Here is a 17878-nt window from a genome sequence, read left to right as displayed (position 1 = left end):
TGATTGAGAATCAAGAAACAACTTCTTTTTTTAAACTTCATTCTTAATGTGTGAGTGGTAATAGTCAAATCGAGGCTGACTGGGACTGTGTGACTTTAGACGTAAATAGCTTCTACGATGTTCTAGAAATTCTAGTTTTACTGGAGGGCTGACCCTCATTTGGGCATCTGTTTTGTACAGTATTCAGGTTTTATACCAATGTCTATAGAGAACCAGTCCAAACATTAACCTCTTAATGCTGAGCGCCGAGCGAGGAAGCTGTTAGTACCAATTTGGTATGACTTGGCCAGGGATACATAATGAATTAATCTTGCATCCGATTGGCTGAGCATGGATACTTAATGAAGTAATCTTGCATCTGACTGGCTGATCATGGATACTTAATGAAGTAATCTTGCATCTGATTGGCTGAGCATAGATACTTAATGAAGTAATCTAGCATCTGATTGGCTGAGCATAGATATTTAATGAAGTAATCTTGCATCCAATTGGCTGAGCCTGGATACTTAATGAAGTAATCTTGCATGTGATTCGCAGAGCATGTTACAACTCTAGAAACTATTTTTGATCTGATCTTGAGCATGTTTGGTAAATATACTGTAGATGTAAATCCATGGTTGTAAAATGCCATAATTGTTATAAAAATAAACATATTCCTACTATCTGAGAGGTATTACATAATGAGATTTTTTTAATAAAAAAAGCTAATTATTTATTGTTCCATGCTGTTTTAAAGAAAATCATACAAAATGGTATGTATGTACATTGTCTTTCCATCTCACTTTTTGTGTCTGTTCAGTAACTGTATACCTGTTTGTGATTAAAGAATAAAACACAGCAAACATGTACATAATTATTAGGCATGTTGCACACTTATTCCTAAAATAATCGATACAATTTAATTAAAAAAACATTGGTACATCAAAAATGAGATGAATTCAAATGATATTAAATGCAGAATGTAGTCACATGCTGGACAGACTGGAAAGACTACAAGAGCGATGGTGACGTTTACAAACTTTGGGTCCCACAAGGATGAATGAGGAGCTGGAAGTGACTTTAAATCAATGTTCCTGAAAACAATAAATATCTGCATAAAAGGTCAGTGTGATCAGTATTTCATTATACATAACTTAATGTTACATGCAATTGCAACCTGGTGCATAAGCACACCTGCTGCATTATGCATTATCCTGTGCACTTTTTCATTTTTCCAATTCCAGCTAAATGAAAAACTACAATGTATTCTGGGGCCCCGAGTGGCCGAGTGGTCTGAAGCGCTCTCTGTTATGGATAACTGCCATCTCACCTTTGTCTGCATGGGTTCGAGTCTCGGATTCAGCTAATGTGGGTATGTGAGAAAGCTTGCCAGTAGCTTTTCGTGGGTCAGTGGTTCTTTCCGGGGTTTTCCCGGGTTCTTCCTCCACCATTAATACTGGCCGCCATGCATAGCCTATCATGTGCTGATAAATGGCATTAAACCCTACAACAACAACAACAACGACAATGTATTTCAGTTTGCCACATACTTATAATGATCCAAACTAAATGCATTTACCTCTTCATTTCACACATAATTTCAACAGCTTTTTCCACATAAAAATACACACCAATGTGGACATTTTCTTTTTACAAACATTTCAAATAATCAATAGATGTTTACTATATGAACAGCAAGGTGTAATTAGAGTCAATGTTTTCAGTGACACCAGTATCATCAACTCCATAACAAAATGCTACACATTCCATGCCTTGGGGCTATCATTGATTGATCTATACAACATATATGCAGCCATCTTGAAAACTGTGCAGCTGTTTCCACTGTGGATTGTACATATACATGTAACATTCATTCTACTGGGACACAAACTCAAATACAATTATTGTCCTAATTTTCTTTAGGCAAAAGTAAATGCTACTGACAAATGAGGAGGTGGGGTATATGGAGAAATGGTGCTTGACTGTACTTTTTCATTTACACCTACCCTAGCAGCCTGGAGAATGTAAAATATACCCAGTGTATCTTCAAGCATATTATAAGACAACCAATGGAAATACATCTTTGCCCTTTGATAGTTCTCAGGATGATGTTTCTGCTGACAAAGTTTTGAATTTCTGAATACAGAATGTAGTTTATACCAGTCTGACTTTTAAGGATTTTCCGCACTGTCTTTGCTTTTATCTTTTTTTTGTATGCTTTTACATGGACACATAAACTTACTTGGCTTGATATTGCCAGCATTGTGCACACACACACACATACATACATACATACATACATACATACACACATATACATACATACACCACTCCAGTGGCCTAGTGGTTAGAGTGTCTGGCTCAGATGTAGGAGGTTGCAGATTCGATCCCCGGCCAAGTCATAACAAAGACTTATAAGAATGGTAATAACAGCTGCCTCGCTAGGCGCTTAGCATTAAGAGGTTAGTGTTGGGACTAGTTGGCCTGGTGTTAGGATAATGTGACTGGGTGGGACATCATGCTACGTGTCAGAGGCATGATGCCCCAGTCCTAGACATCACTATAAACTGCTACACTGCAGGCATCGTAGCAATATGACTGAAAAATTGTTAAGCTATGTTGACTAAAATAATCCATATCACACACACACACACACACACACACACAAACATAACAGACAGACATAATACATATATACATATAGACATGTATACATACACCCCCAGATTATTGTTGTAGTCAATGTACATTTGATGCAATGAACATCAATTACATATCTCAAAACATGTAACAGATGGCAAGTGTTTTATTAATTTATGCAAAAAAAACACACCAGCACATACCATGCCTGCAAAATTGTTAGCAAAACATCCAACATCAGAGAAAAATTCTTCTGTGATTCAATTCAAGGATTTAATTACTGGTAAGCATTTAATGTAAAATTACATTTCAAAATTGATCCCATTAAATAGATATCACTGGGGTTTATTCCTACGCAAATCATTGATTATCTGACATCTGTTTCATTTTATGCATAGCAATATAAGAATTGGTCCCAAAGACCATTTTCTGCTTGATCTTATATCTTTACAACACATAGCTCTGAAATGGTCAGAGTTGAATGTATGATTTGGTCGAAAGTAACATCATATCTGGATCTACTGACCATATTGTATGACTGACACTGATCATATAATGACGATTCTGTATAATATGGCCGACACTGATCATATACTGCCGATACTGTATAATATGGTTGACACTGATGATATAATGACGATGCCGTATAATATGGCCAACACTGATCACAGACTGCCAATACCGTATCATATGGCTGACACTGATCATATACAGACGATACTGTATAATATGGCCAACATTGATCATATAGTGATGATACCATATCATATGGCTGACATTGATCATATACTGATGATACCATATCATATGGCCGGCATTCATAATATACTGACGATACTGTATAATATGGCCGACATTGATCATATAGTGATGATACTGTATCATATGGCTGACACTGATCATATACTGACAATACCGTATAATATGGCTGGCACTGATCATATACTTCCGATACCGTATCATATAACCGGCATTGATCATATACTGACGATACTGTATAATATGGCCGACACTGATCATATACTGCCAATACCATATCATATGGCTGACACTGATCATAAAGTAACCGTATCATATGGCTGACACTGATCATATACTGACGATACCATATAATATGGCTGACATAGATCATATTCTGACAATACCATATAATATGGCTGACACTGATGATAAAGTAACCGTATCATATGGCTGACACTGATCATATACTGACGATACCATATAATATGGCTGACATAGATCATATATTAACCGTATCATATCGCTGACATAGATCATATACTGACAATACCATATAATATCGCTGACATAGATCATATATTAACCGTATCATATCGCTGACATAAATCATATACTGACAATACCATATCATATCGCTGACATAGATCATATACTGACAATACCATATAATATGGCTGACATAGATCATATACTGCCAATACCATATCATATGGCTGACACTGATCATATACTGACAATACCATATAATATGGCTGACATAGATCATATACTGACGATACCATATAATATGGCTGACATAGATCATATATTAACCGTATCATATCGCTGACATAGATCATATACTGACAATACCATATCATATTGCTGACATAGATCATATACTGGCAATACCATATAATATGGCTGACATAGATCATATACTGCCAATACCATATCATATGGCTGACACTGATCATATACTGGCAATACCATATAATATGGCTGACATAGATCATATACTGCCAATACCATATCATATGGCTGACACTGATCATATACTGGCAATACCATATAATATGGCTGACATTAATCATAAACTGACAATACCATATAATATGGCTGACACAGATCATATATTAACCATATCATATCGCTGACATAGATCATATACTGGCAATACCATATAATATGGCTGACATTAATCATATACTGCCAATACCATATCATATGGCTGACACTGATCATATACTGACAATACCATATAATATCATATACTGACAATACCATATAATATGGCTGACATTAATCATATACTGACAATACTATATAATATGGCTGACACAGATCATATATTAACCATATCATATCGCTGACATAGATCATATACTGACAATACCATATAATATGGCTGACATCAATCATACACTGACCGTTATCCTATGGCTGACATAGATCATATACTGACAATACCATATAATATGGCTGACATAGATCATATACTGACAATACCATATAATATCATATACTGACAATACCATATAATATGGCTGACATAGATCATATACTGACAATACCATATAATATCGCTGACATAGATCATATATTAACCGTATCATATCGCTGACATAGATCATATACTGACAATACCATATAATATGGCTGACATAGATCATATACTGACGATACCATATAATATGGCTGACATAGATCATATATTAACCATATCATATCGCTGACATAGATCATATACTGACAATACCATATAATATGGCTGACATAGATTATATATTAACCATATCATATCGCTGACATGGATCATATACTGACAATACCATATCATATGGTTGACACTGATCATATACTGACGATACCGTATCATATGGCTGACACTGATCATATACTGACGATACCATATAATATGGCTAACATTGATCATATACTGACGATACCATATCATATGGCTGACATCAATCATACACTGACCGTTATCCTATGGCTGACATTTGTCATACCCCAAAAATAATTTTGCAAAAGTAATGTTTGAAAGAATGAAACTGATTGCTCATAGCAACTCTTAAAGACTGTAGCTGTTATACAGTTAGTTATTTAATTTCAACTAGGCAACTGTTTGTAGAACAACAATTAGAAAATGATATTTGTGCAGTGGAATTGATCGTGAAATACATTTTTTCCTGAAATGCTCAACAAAGTGGAGTTTGCTAACAGAGAAATATGACTTTAGAGCTGCAATGAATACTTTTAATGCACAGCAAGAATTACCGGTAATCAAACTGAGATTGTCCTGCAATGTGTTACTAAGCAACCATACCATTAGACAAACAAGCTGTTCTGCATCTCGTTTTTAATTTATCTGACATTATTGGGCCTGCCACCATTATGTCAGATAAATTATTAACGAGGTGGAGATCAAGCATGCCGCCATACTATTTACCTATAAATAATATAGCGACCCAACAGGGGCCATTGACCGCCAAGCAGAGCTGTGAAGGAACATTATCATGTTGTATAACGTGTGAAAATTATAAACTTGAAAATGTTCTATATTAATATCATTCTGATTTTGAACCCAATACTGCTGATAATGTTTTTTGTGTTTTGGAAGAATATTTCTTGATAATAAATGTACAAGTAAATTCTCTGTAAACTATTATTTTCCCTATCTGTTACAAAAGCTGTTATAGCTCAGATGGTGGGTGTCAGACTTAGTTTCTAATCAGCTGCCTCAATGTGTCGTTGTGAAAGACACTTAGACCCCATGACCTTGGCATGACATGGCTAATAATGTGTTAAAAACAATAAAGTAAAAACCAAATTTGTTCGACTGGAAGAATTTTACAAGTATACAAATGCATATTGTTACCTTTCTATCCAGTGAAACCTGTCTGAAAGGTCATCTCTATTAGGCAATCACCTTTCTTAAACAGCCAACATTTCATGATCCCTTTCATATTATTGCTTCAGGAATAACCCTGTATTAAGCAGACACCTTCAGACTGCTCCAGTGGCCTAGTGGTTAGAGTATCTGCCTTGGATGCGGGAGGTCGTGGGTTAGATCCCCTGCCGAGTCATACCAAAGACTTACAAAAATGGTACTAACAGCTGCCTCGCTTGGCGCTCAGCATTAAGAGATTAGTGTTTGGGCTGGTTGGCCTGATGTCAGGATAATGTGACTGGGTGGGACATCATGCTACACGTCGGAGGCATGATGCCCCAGTGCTAGACATCACTATAAACTGTCACACTGCAGACATCGTAGTGATAGGACTGAAACATTGTTAAAGCTACATTTAAAAAAAAATGCAAATCCAAATCCAAATCCAAAAGCAGACACCTTCTTTGAAAGGAAACTTTTTTCTCTGTCAATAGATGGTTTACTTAAGATAGGTGTTATATATATATATATATATATATATATATATATATATATATATATATATATATATATATATATGTGTGTGTGTATGTGTGTGTGTGTGTGTGTGTGACCCTTTGCCTCAAAAATGAGTCCTACATACATATCAATTTATTGGCATTCACCCACATTCAACTAACACACATTCTATGTGATTCAATGGAATGCATGTGACTTTATTAGCAAAAAAGTAAATCTTGATCATAAATGGAGATTTTCTTTGTATGAAATCCCTTAAAAATTCCTCTTGCCTGGGCAAGTCGGGCTGCATATTTATATGAGTGAAAGAGAATGTTTTGACTCTCAAAATAATTACCATAAGCCATTGTGTTACTGACCTCCTTCACTCATGCAGTTAAAATTTCTTTGATCTTAAGACAGCTGTTGAAAGCAAAAAAACAAGTGATTATATTACCTTATTATCTTCATTTTGATTTGCCATTCCAAATCAAGAAGCCATTGAGAATGTAATTAGTCCAACACCAATTAACTGATGAACATGTAACGGTTGTTCACCTTCAAGTATACACATTTGTCCTCTGATTTTTCTTCTACTTGACTTCTCCCCAACAATAGCCAATTATTCCAGCCTGAACACAGAACCAATAGAAAATGCAGGGGACCTAAGAACAAAGTCATTTTTAAAAATGAAATTCAAGGACAGTTCCATGATAGAATGTATAGGCTAACAGACAATACATGTCCCAAACACTGTTGACCCAAGAAGCCCATACACTGACTTATCTACCATATGGCAGTCTACCTTTCCTATTGATTTTAGACTGATAAACCATCACTACATTTGTGAAAATAATTCTGTTGCCCATTTTACACATTTATGTATAATTCATTTTACCTGAGAATTGTCAATACTATAACAAACAGTCACTCAATAAGAAAATGTTGACAGATCAAAACTGCAAAAGTACAGTGGTCTCCCTTTTATGTAGCCCCTGCCAATAAAAAGCCACCCTTATTATAAGGCCACCATTTCAAAACCAAGAGTGTATTAATTATTTAAAATATTTCATTGTACTTGCGAAGGGACACCCCTAATAGAAGACCACATTTTCATTGCAGAAGGCTATCAGGGCTAACTCATTTGTATGAGATGTGAGATGACTATCACTGTAACTTAAATAATTTAGCTTTCTTACTTTTCTTATCTCAGTCTAATCATCTCAGACCAATTGTCTCAGTCAAGGTGTCCACGTGCTCAGAAATACTTTTTAAAAAAGAAACCCTTCTTCTCTTCTGCTGTGCCTAACAAAGTTGTTCTACAATCAAACAACAACAACAAATATATAACAAAAACATAGTAACTTAATGTCAATCCATCTTTGAGAACACACCATACAAAAACATTTCGAGAGAGACAAAGACAAACACACATACGATGCTGAGATTTTTGGTATTATGCTAGTTTGTTAACACACAGCAAGGTCAATTTTATCCTATATGCTGAGGCTACCTAGCTAATTTTAAATACTTCATGTGAAACAAATTATACCTGTTAGCTACATTTAATGACACTGACCTGAAAAAATAACTGCTACAGATAGGATAAAATTCCCAATGCTGTGTGAAATGAACTATGACAGAAAACACTGATCCATGCACATAGACTATAGACCTATACACTTCATAGCCTCCCAACTCTCTTTAGAACTACAGGAAACATAGTAACAGTCAGAAATGTGTTATGTCAAACATGCTTTATTCTATTTTTGTTAAGCATCTCCATTGTGCCCCAGCTGAATCATAAATATGCCTACAATATTTAATGACAAATATTGCTCTTATCAGCCAGAAGGAATCATTTATCCATCAACACATTAATCTATAAGCAAATTTCACAGTAGCACTTGCCATATTTCCAAGACAGAAAAATACATTTTCAAAGAATCCGTGAACTTGAAAGTTTAGCACGCGGTTATCCACTAGGGTCCGTATTTGGAGGGTCTTTTATACACCAGGGTAATTTTACAATCAATATTAAGGACAACACAAGTATGTCACAAACAGTTTCACGTCCTCCAAAGAAAAGGAGTTCTATATGATAGTGACACAGATCTCTAATTACCCATGAATAATCTAATGCAACATGTTACTCTTCCTTACAGCTTGTACTAAGTATAACTACAGTAGAGCTGAGTACCCAGTATCATTTCATTATTTACAATATAACTTTTCAAAATTGGAACTGATGAAAATGAAAAAGTTTCTTGAAATAAATAATAATTTTTTATTGTCAATTTCATATATCATCTATATATTAAATGTGATAATACCTCATTACTATGCGATGCTTTATGTTGTTATTTTTCTTTGCTCATGTGCATAAAATTTGTACTTCAGATGCAATGGTCACACCACAGCCCTCATTAACATATTTGTATTAATGAGCCACATGTAAACATTTGCATGTGAACTATATTACACTAGCAAAGAGGTCTTTTTACTTTAAAGGAAAATATTGGGTGAGAAAAATAATCTAAGTTGGGGTTTGGACCGAGACAAGGAAATCCCAGTCATGGAGTTACATTATGTTGGCAAGCCTCATGAGGAGACAAATAATTTAACCCCTTGACTGGGATTTCCTTGTCTAAGTTAAAACCCCAACTTAGATTCTATATTTCTACAGCAAAGAGATGCTACTCCATCTGGTAACTACTTGGGGAGTTAAGGCCACATTTTCTTTGCATAGAGGAGGCCTTATTAGAAGGGGACCACAGTTTCATGTATAACTGAACTTCTCCGGATATGACACAATTTTAACCTGCATAAATAGACACAAATGAAGAAGAAAAATATTAATAATATGCTGTTCCATGTGGTAACTACCCCTGTCAATTGATCAACCAATTTTTATTCCATTTTATTTAACTATTCATTTTCTTGTGGGAAATACATGCAAAACAAATTCCAAATTTAAAAAGTCATATATTTTTTTTCAGTTTTGAACATTTTATATTTCCTTTGAAAAAATTAGGAACATTTTCAAAAAATTATGAGTTTTTCTAATCAACGACATGACAATGCTTCTAATCAATAACATGACAATGCTTCTAATCAATAACATGACAATGCTTCTAATCAATGACATGACATGCTTCTAATCAATGACACAACAATGCTTCTAATCAATGACACAACAATGCTTCTAATCAATAATGTGACATGCTTCTAATCAATGACACGACAATGCTTCTAATCAATGACATGACAATGCTTCTAATCAATGACATGACAATGCTTCCAATCAATGACATGACAATGCTTCTAATCAATGACATGACATGCTTCTAATCAATGACACAACATTGCTTCTAATCAATGACATGACAAATGCTTCTAATCAATGACACAACAATGCTTCTAATCAATAATGTGCCATGCTTCTAATCAATGACACGACAATGCTTCTAATCAATGACATGACATGCTTCTAATCAATGACACAAAAATGCTTCTAATCAATGACATGACAATGCTTCTAATCAATGACATGACAATGCTTCCAATCAGTGACATGACAATGCTTCCAATCAATGACATGACAATGCTTCTAATCAATGACATGACAATGCTTCCAATCAGTGACATGACATTGCTTCCAATCGATAACATGACAATGCTTCTAATCAATGACATGACATGCTTCTAATCAATGACACAAAAATGCTTCTAATCAATGACATGACAATGCTTCTAATCAATGACATGACAATGATTCCAATCAATGACATGACAATGCTTCTAATCAATGACATGACAATGCTTCTAATCAATGACATGACATGCTTCTAATCAATGACACAACAATGCTTCTAAAAAATGACACAACAATGCTTCTAATCAATGACACAACAATGCTTCTAATCAATAATGTGACATGCTTCTAATCAATGACATCACATGCTCCTATCAATGACACAAAAATGCTTCTAATCAATGACATGACAATGCTTCTAATCAGTGACATGACAATGCTTCCAATCAATGACATGACATTGCTTCTAATCAATGACATGACAATGCTTCTAATCAATGACATGACATGCTTCTAATCAATGACACAACAATGCTTCTAATCAATGACATGACATGCTTCTAATCAATGACACAACAATGCTTCTAATCAATGAAACAACACTGCTTCTAATCAGTGACGTGACATGCTTCTAATCAATGACACGACAATGCTTCTAATCAATGATATGACATGCTTCTAATCAATGACACGACAATGCTTCTAATCAATGACATTACAATGCTTCTAATCAATGACATGACATGCTTCTAATCAATGACACAACAATGCTTCTAATCAATGACACAACAATGCTTCTAATCAATGACATGACATGCTTCTAATCAATGACACGACAATGCTTCTAATCAATGAAACAACAATGCTTCTAATCATTGACAGAACAATGCTTCCAATCAATGACATGACATTGCTTCTAATCAATGACATGACAATGCTTCTAATCAATGACATAACATGCTTCTAATCAATAACATGACATGCTATTAATCAATAACATGACAATGCTTTTAATCAATGACATGACATACTTGTAATCAATGACACAACAATGCTTCTAATCAATGACATGACATGCTTGTAATCAATGAAACAACAATGCTTCTAATCAATGACGTGACATTCTTCTAGTCAATGACACAATGCTTCTAATCAATGACAACAATGCTTCTAATCAATGACATGACACGCTTCTAATCAATGACATGACAATGCTTCGAATCAATGACATGACAATGCTTCTAATCAATGACATGACAATGCTTCTAATCAATGACACAACAATGCTTCTAATCAATGACATGACAATGCTTCTAATCAATGAGATTAAATTTATCAATAACATGACAATGCTTTCTAATCAATGACACGACAATGCTTCTAATCAATGACACAACAATGCTTCTAATCAATGATGTGATAAGCTTCTAATCAATGACATGACAATGCTTCTAATCAATGACATGACATGCTTCTAATCAATGACACAACAATGCTTCCAATCAATGACATGACAATGCTTCTAATCAATGACACAACAATGCTTCTAATCAATGACATGACAATGCTTCTTATCAATGACATAACAATGCTTCTAATCAATGACATGACATGCTTCTAATCAATGACATGACAATGCTTCTAATCAATGACACAACAATGCTTCTAATCAATGACATGACAATGCTTCTGATCAATGACATGACATGCTTCTAATCAATGACATGACAATGCCTCTAATAAATGACATGAAATGCTAACAATGAAGAACATGACATGCTTCTAATTAATGACACAACAATGCTTCTAATCAATTACATGACATGCTTCTAATCAATGACACAACAATGCTTCTAATCAATGACATGACAATACTTCTAATCAATCACATGACATGCCTCTAATCAATGACACAAAATTGCTTCTAATCAATGACACAACAATGCTTCCAATCAATGACATAACAATGCTTCTAATCAATGACATGACAATGCTTCTAATCAATGACATGACATGCTTCTAATCAATGACATGACAATGCTTCTAATCAATGACATGACAATGCTTCCAATCAATGTCATGACATGCTTCTAATCAATGACACAACAATGCTTCTAATCAATGACGTGACATGCTTCTAATCAATGACACGACAATGCTTCTAATCAATGGCATGACAATGCTTCTAATCAATGACATGACAATGCTTCTAATCAATGACATGACAATGCTTTTAATCAATGACATGACATGCTTCTAATCAATGACATGCCATGCTTTATTGAAGGTATTTTTTTAATTAGGGTTCCTCTTTCTTATGATGGTGCTGTAATTGTTTCGATTTCTGTTTCCTTGATCTTTATTTAAGAAAATCTGGCCTGTACTCCTATCCTCAGGCATCACACACGATATGGCTGGTTTCTTTGACCAGTGTGGTCATTTGTTGTGATCCATGCCAAGGATTAATGTGTTTGTCCATTTCATGTATGCAAGAAATTCATGGTGGATTTGTTTTGTTGTGTATATTTGTCAGAACTGGAATCAAACTCCAACATAAAAATCTTCTTAATTTGTTTCTTTTCCAGTTCTAAAAAGAAAAAAGGCTGAGAATTTTGACGGAAGTATTTGATTTGTGCGATGGCCATTCAACCTGCAGCAGCTAAAAAAATGCTCGCTACCCATTACAACGATTCAGTGAGTTTTGAATTGTTTTGGACCTTTAGCTTAAATAAAAATATCAATTATTTTGAATATTTCACAAGCAATCATCCTTAAATGTTACCTGAACTTTACTGCCATTATATCACTCTTTAAAAGCTATAAAGAAATAAATAAATAAATTTCTAAATACCTGTCATTCTACTACATGTAAAATATTGCCCAAACTTTCATGGACACATACTAACATTCTATTTAAACTTATCAGTATAAGGGGTTAGAGTCTTCAAATCTGGCGATATACTTTGTGCTAATAACCTTCCTTGACATCCAAAGTAAAAACTGTCCTGCAAATATTAGCACAACATTCTGTCATTAAGTGGAAAGATAACATCTTGAGACCAGGGAATGGTATTTAATGGTGAAGTGATCATGACTTAGGTACTTGACCTGCACTTGTACACTCCTGCTAGTACCGGCTCTATCCTATTGGCAATGTATATGTATCCATAGGTTTTAACAGCACATCAGCACAATCCAAGCAATGTAGTGCCGAGCAGAAGTTCTGCACCATAACTATAGTCAAAAATTGCTAAAATCTTTAGAAGATACATCTTTCCAAATGAAAGGAAATCCATCATCCTCTGAAATCTAACAGATAAAGATGATGTACGAATTCATAAAAAGGTAATCAAATGTAGAATCCTTTACAAAAAAAGAATAAATGAGTTTAATACATTGTCAAAAACGATGTGCCATGACGATGCATCTAACTTTTTAATGTACAAGCAGAATCCAAACGTGCGTGAGATTCTGTTCAAATAGTCACCCTTGAGTCTGTCATGTTGCCTAAATATACTTGGAAAAGGGAAGTTACTTCACCTTGCCTTGATTTCATAACATTCGTCTCACCCAAAGAACTGATAATCAAAATAAACGTCAACTTTTGAGTCGATTTTCCTTTCAAAGACATTGGTGGAAAGCTACAAATGGATGTTTAATGCTCTGTGATAAATTCTGGTGCTAATTTTTTATGATCATAACCACTGAATTGCTATCAACAGAATTCCTTAATAAAATTCACCCATGATCCTTGATAAAATTTACCCATGATCCTTGATAAAATTTACTCATGATCCTTGATAAAAACAAGTGAAAAACATAATGTTGAAGATCAATCGAAAGTGAAATATGACTCAGACCCGGTCCATCAAAGCAAAATATGATTCAGACCTGGTCCATCAAAGCGAAATATGACTCAGACCTGGTCCATTGAAGTGAAATATGACTCAGACCTGGTCCATCACAAACAAAATCATTTCATTCAATACTGCATCTTATAAGAACAGGAAAAGATGACTTCTACTATAGAATTTTTAACACATTAACCCCTAGCAATGACTTAACGTGGCAGGATGTAGTAGCCTACTGCCGAGCTCTGTAGCATCATGGTCATGCATGATACACTAAAGTGGGTGGTAAAGGTAGACAGATGTAGCTCTACAATGATACCAAAAAATCTGGAATATCTAGTTGCACTTCAAAATACAGATAATAAAAAAAACTCATTTTTGGACCTGACGTTTTTCTACCCAAAATTTGCATGTGGTCAAAATCCGATTTTGTGTCCGGATTTTAGACTTTTCGGTTTCAGATGTAAGGCAAACCGGTATGAACTGCAAACACACAGATAAGCCTTTGCAAAAAGTAGGATAAGATGGGCATTTGGAATAAAGAGTGGTCTCGATACAAAAAAAAATGGCTCTGTTTAGCACAAAAAACAAAAGAAATCCAACTTTTACCCTTCTACTCATGTGCGAGTCAAATTAATAGCCAATGAAAAATGATGTTTCTAACACAACTAGGCTGTATGTTATTGAAAGATCACCGGGGATTTGGTGTTTTCGGCTCTATTCAGAAATAGCTTTCAAAATGTGTTTCCTACCCGATTTTCAGGCAAAAATGTCAAAAACCTCCAGGGGTTAATGTGTTAACTATCCTATTTTTCAAGGATGCAGTTTTTTATAGAACAATTATAAGTGATAAAGCCAAATATGAAAAGTTTTAATATTTGTTTGTCCAATTTTAAGATTATTTCACTGTATTTTAATCATCTTGCAAAAACATACAAGGTTTAAATAACTGCTGGACAATTGCACATTTTGAATTGTCTACACTAACTTAACCCCATTTTCACCAACTTGCCCTATTCAAGATGGAGTCATTTTCCCCAACTATTTGAGACGGTTATGACCAGTGACGAATAAAGTATAACCAACTTGGTAGGCACTGTGGCTCAGATTTAACAAATGGTACTAACAGCTGCCTCACTAGATGCTCAGCATTAAGAGGTTTTAGTGTTACTGGTTGGCCTCGTGTCAGGATAATGTGTCTGGGTGGGACATGATGGTACACTGCCACACTGCAGACATTTTAGCGATATGACTGAAAAATTGTTAAAGCTACGTTAAAAATCCAAAGCACACACACACAATCTGGGTCTACACTGTACCTATACACACGCAGTACAATCTGGGTCTACACTGTACCTATACACACGTAGTACAATCTGGGTCTACGCTGTACCTATACACGTGTACTACAATCTGTGTCTACACTGTACCTAAACACATTTACTACAATCAGGGTCTACACTGTACCTATACACATTTACTACAATCAGGGTCTACACTGTACCTATACACATGTGCTACAATCTGGGTCCACACTGTACCTATACACATCTACTACAATCAGGGTCTACACTGTACCTATACACATGTACTACAATCTGGGTCTATGCTGTACCTATACACATGTACTACAATCAGGGTCTACGCTGTACCTATACACATGAAGTATAATCTGGGTCTATGCTGTACCTATACACATGTACTACAATCAGGGTCTACGCTGTACCTATACACATGAAGTACAATCTGGGTGTATGCTGTATCTATACACATGTACTACAATCAGGGTCTACACTGTACCTATACACATGTACTACAATCTGGGTCTATGCTGTACCTATACACATGTACTACAATCAGGGTCTACGCTGTACCTATACACATGAAGTATAATCTGGGTCTATGCTGTACCTATACACATGTACTACAATCAGGGTCTACGCTGTACCTATACACATGAAGTACAATCTGGGTGTATGCTGTATCTATACACATGTACTACAATCAGGGTCTACACTGTACCTATACACATGAAGTACAATCTGGGTCTATGCTGTACCTATACACATGTATTACAATCAGGGTCTACGCTGTACCTATACACATGAAGTACAATCTGGGTCTATGCTGTACCTATACACATGTACTACAATCTGGGTCTACACTGTACCTATACACATGTACTACAATCAGGGTCTACACTGTACCTATACGCATGTACTACAATCTGGGTCTATGCTGTACCTATACACATTTACTACAATCAGGGTCTACACTGTACCTATACACATGTACTACAATCTGGGTCTACGCTGTACCTATACACATGTACTACAATCAGGGTCTATGCTGTACCTATACACATGTACTACAATCAGGGTCTATGCTGTACCTATACACATGTACTACAATCAGGGTCTACATTGTACCTATACACATGAAGTACAATCTGGGTCTATGCTGTACCTATACACATGTACTACATTCAGGGTCTACGCTGTACCTATACACATGAAGTACAATCAGGGTCTATGCTGTACCTATACACATGTACTACAATCTGGGTCTATGCTGTACCTATACACATGTACTACACTATAACAGCAAGAGGAAAAGACACTTAGTATTATATGTACATGTGAATAGGTAAATCGTAAGTGACTATAAGAACCCATGTTATCACTGATAAGCCTACAACAGTATTTGCTAACTGTAAATAATCTGGTCCCTTGTGTGTCTGAAACTTATCAGCTGGATTACGTCTCCAAGTCTGAATTTAGTTTCAGTTTCATTGCAGATTTCTTAAGTGTACAATTTAATTTTATTTTTTTTCCATTCCGAGAGTCTCCGAGGATAATAGTATATTACATCAAAGTTATGTTCAGTCTACTTTGATTATTGTTATCATTATTGTTATCATTATTGTTATCATTATTCTTATTATTATTGTTATCATTATTGTTATTATTATTGTTATCATTATTCTTATTATTACTGGAAAACTGTCACCAAAACATTTCTGACTAAACTGTTCAGGCTCCAGAAATAAGCATTTACGATCATACTAGGTAAAAGTTACTCAGATTCCATTCATGCAGTGGACCTACTAGGAATACCATCAAACCTGTTCTGATGGTCACACTGTATTATAACTGTCACCTGACTAAAAATACCATTCTAAAAGTCACACTGTATTATAACCATCACCTGACTACAAATACCATTCTAATAGTCACACTGTATTATAACCGTCACCTGACTACAAATACCATTCTATTAGTCACACTGTATTATAATTGTCACCTGACTACAAATACCATTCTATTAGTCACACTGCATTATAACCGTCACCTGACTACAAAATACCATTCTATTAGTCACACTGTATTATAACTGTCACCTGACTATAAATACCATTCTATTAGTCACACTGCATTATAACCATCACCTGACTACAAATACCATTCTATTAGTCACACTGTATTATAATTGTCACCTGACTACAAATACCATTCTATTAGCCACACTGTGTTATAACCATCACCTGACTACAAATACCATTCTATTAGTCACACTGTATTATAACTGTCACCTGACTACAAATACCATTCTATTAGTCACACTGCATTATAACCATCACCTGACTACAAATACCATTCTTATAGTCACACTGTATTATAACCGTCACCTGACTACAAATAC

The 17878-nt window shown here is 35.1% G+C and overlaps 1 protein-coding gene and 1 long non-coding RNA gene across 11 annotated transcripts in view; one reads left to right on the top strand and one right to left on the bottom strand.

Moving 5' to 3' along the window:
• Nucleotides 1-17878, bottom strand: part of LOC149775107 (RIMS-binding protein 2-like) — a 381635-nt gene that overhangs the window by 344539 nt on the left and 19218 nt on the right. The gene's annotated exons all lie outside the window — the stretch shown is intronic.
• The window catches only part of LOC149775108 (uncharacterized), a 30697-nt gene that overhangs the window by 7989 nt on the left and 4830 nt on the right, over nucleotides 1-17878 (top strand). Inside the window, exons 1-2 of one of the 3 annotated variants that reach the window (XR_016416472.1) lie at nucleotides 999-1101; nucleotides 12911-13019. This is a non-coding gene — a long non-coding RNA (uncharacterized LOC149775108). Of the gene's footprint in view, nucleotides 1-998; nucleotides 1102-2815; nucleotides 2903-12910; nucleotides 13020-17878 lie in introns of those variants that run through there. The other 2 variants (XR_016416471.1, XR_016416470.1) reach the window with 2 other exon arrangements.

This window comes from Sinohyriopsis cumingii, chromosome 19 (genome assembly GCF_028554795.1).
Source record: "Sinohyriopsis cumingii isolate HCF-2022 chromosome 19, ASM2855479v2, whole genome shotgun sequence".
NCBI lineage: Eukaryota > Metazoa > Mollusca > Bivalvia > Unionida > Unionidae > Sinohyriopsis > Sinohyriopsis cumingii.
This window is presented reverse-complemented; position numbering and strand designations above follow the sequence as displayed.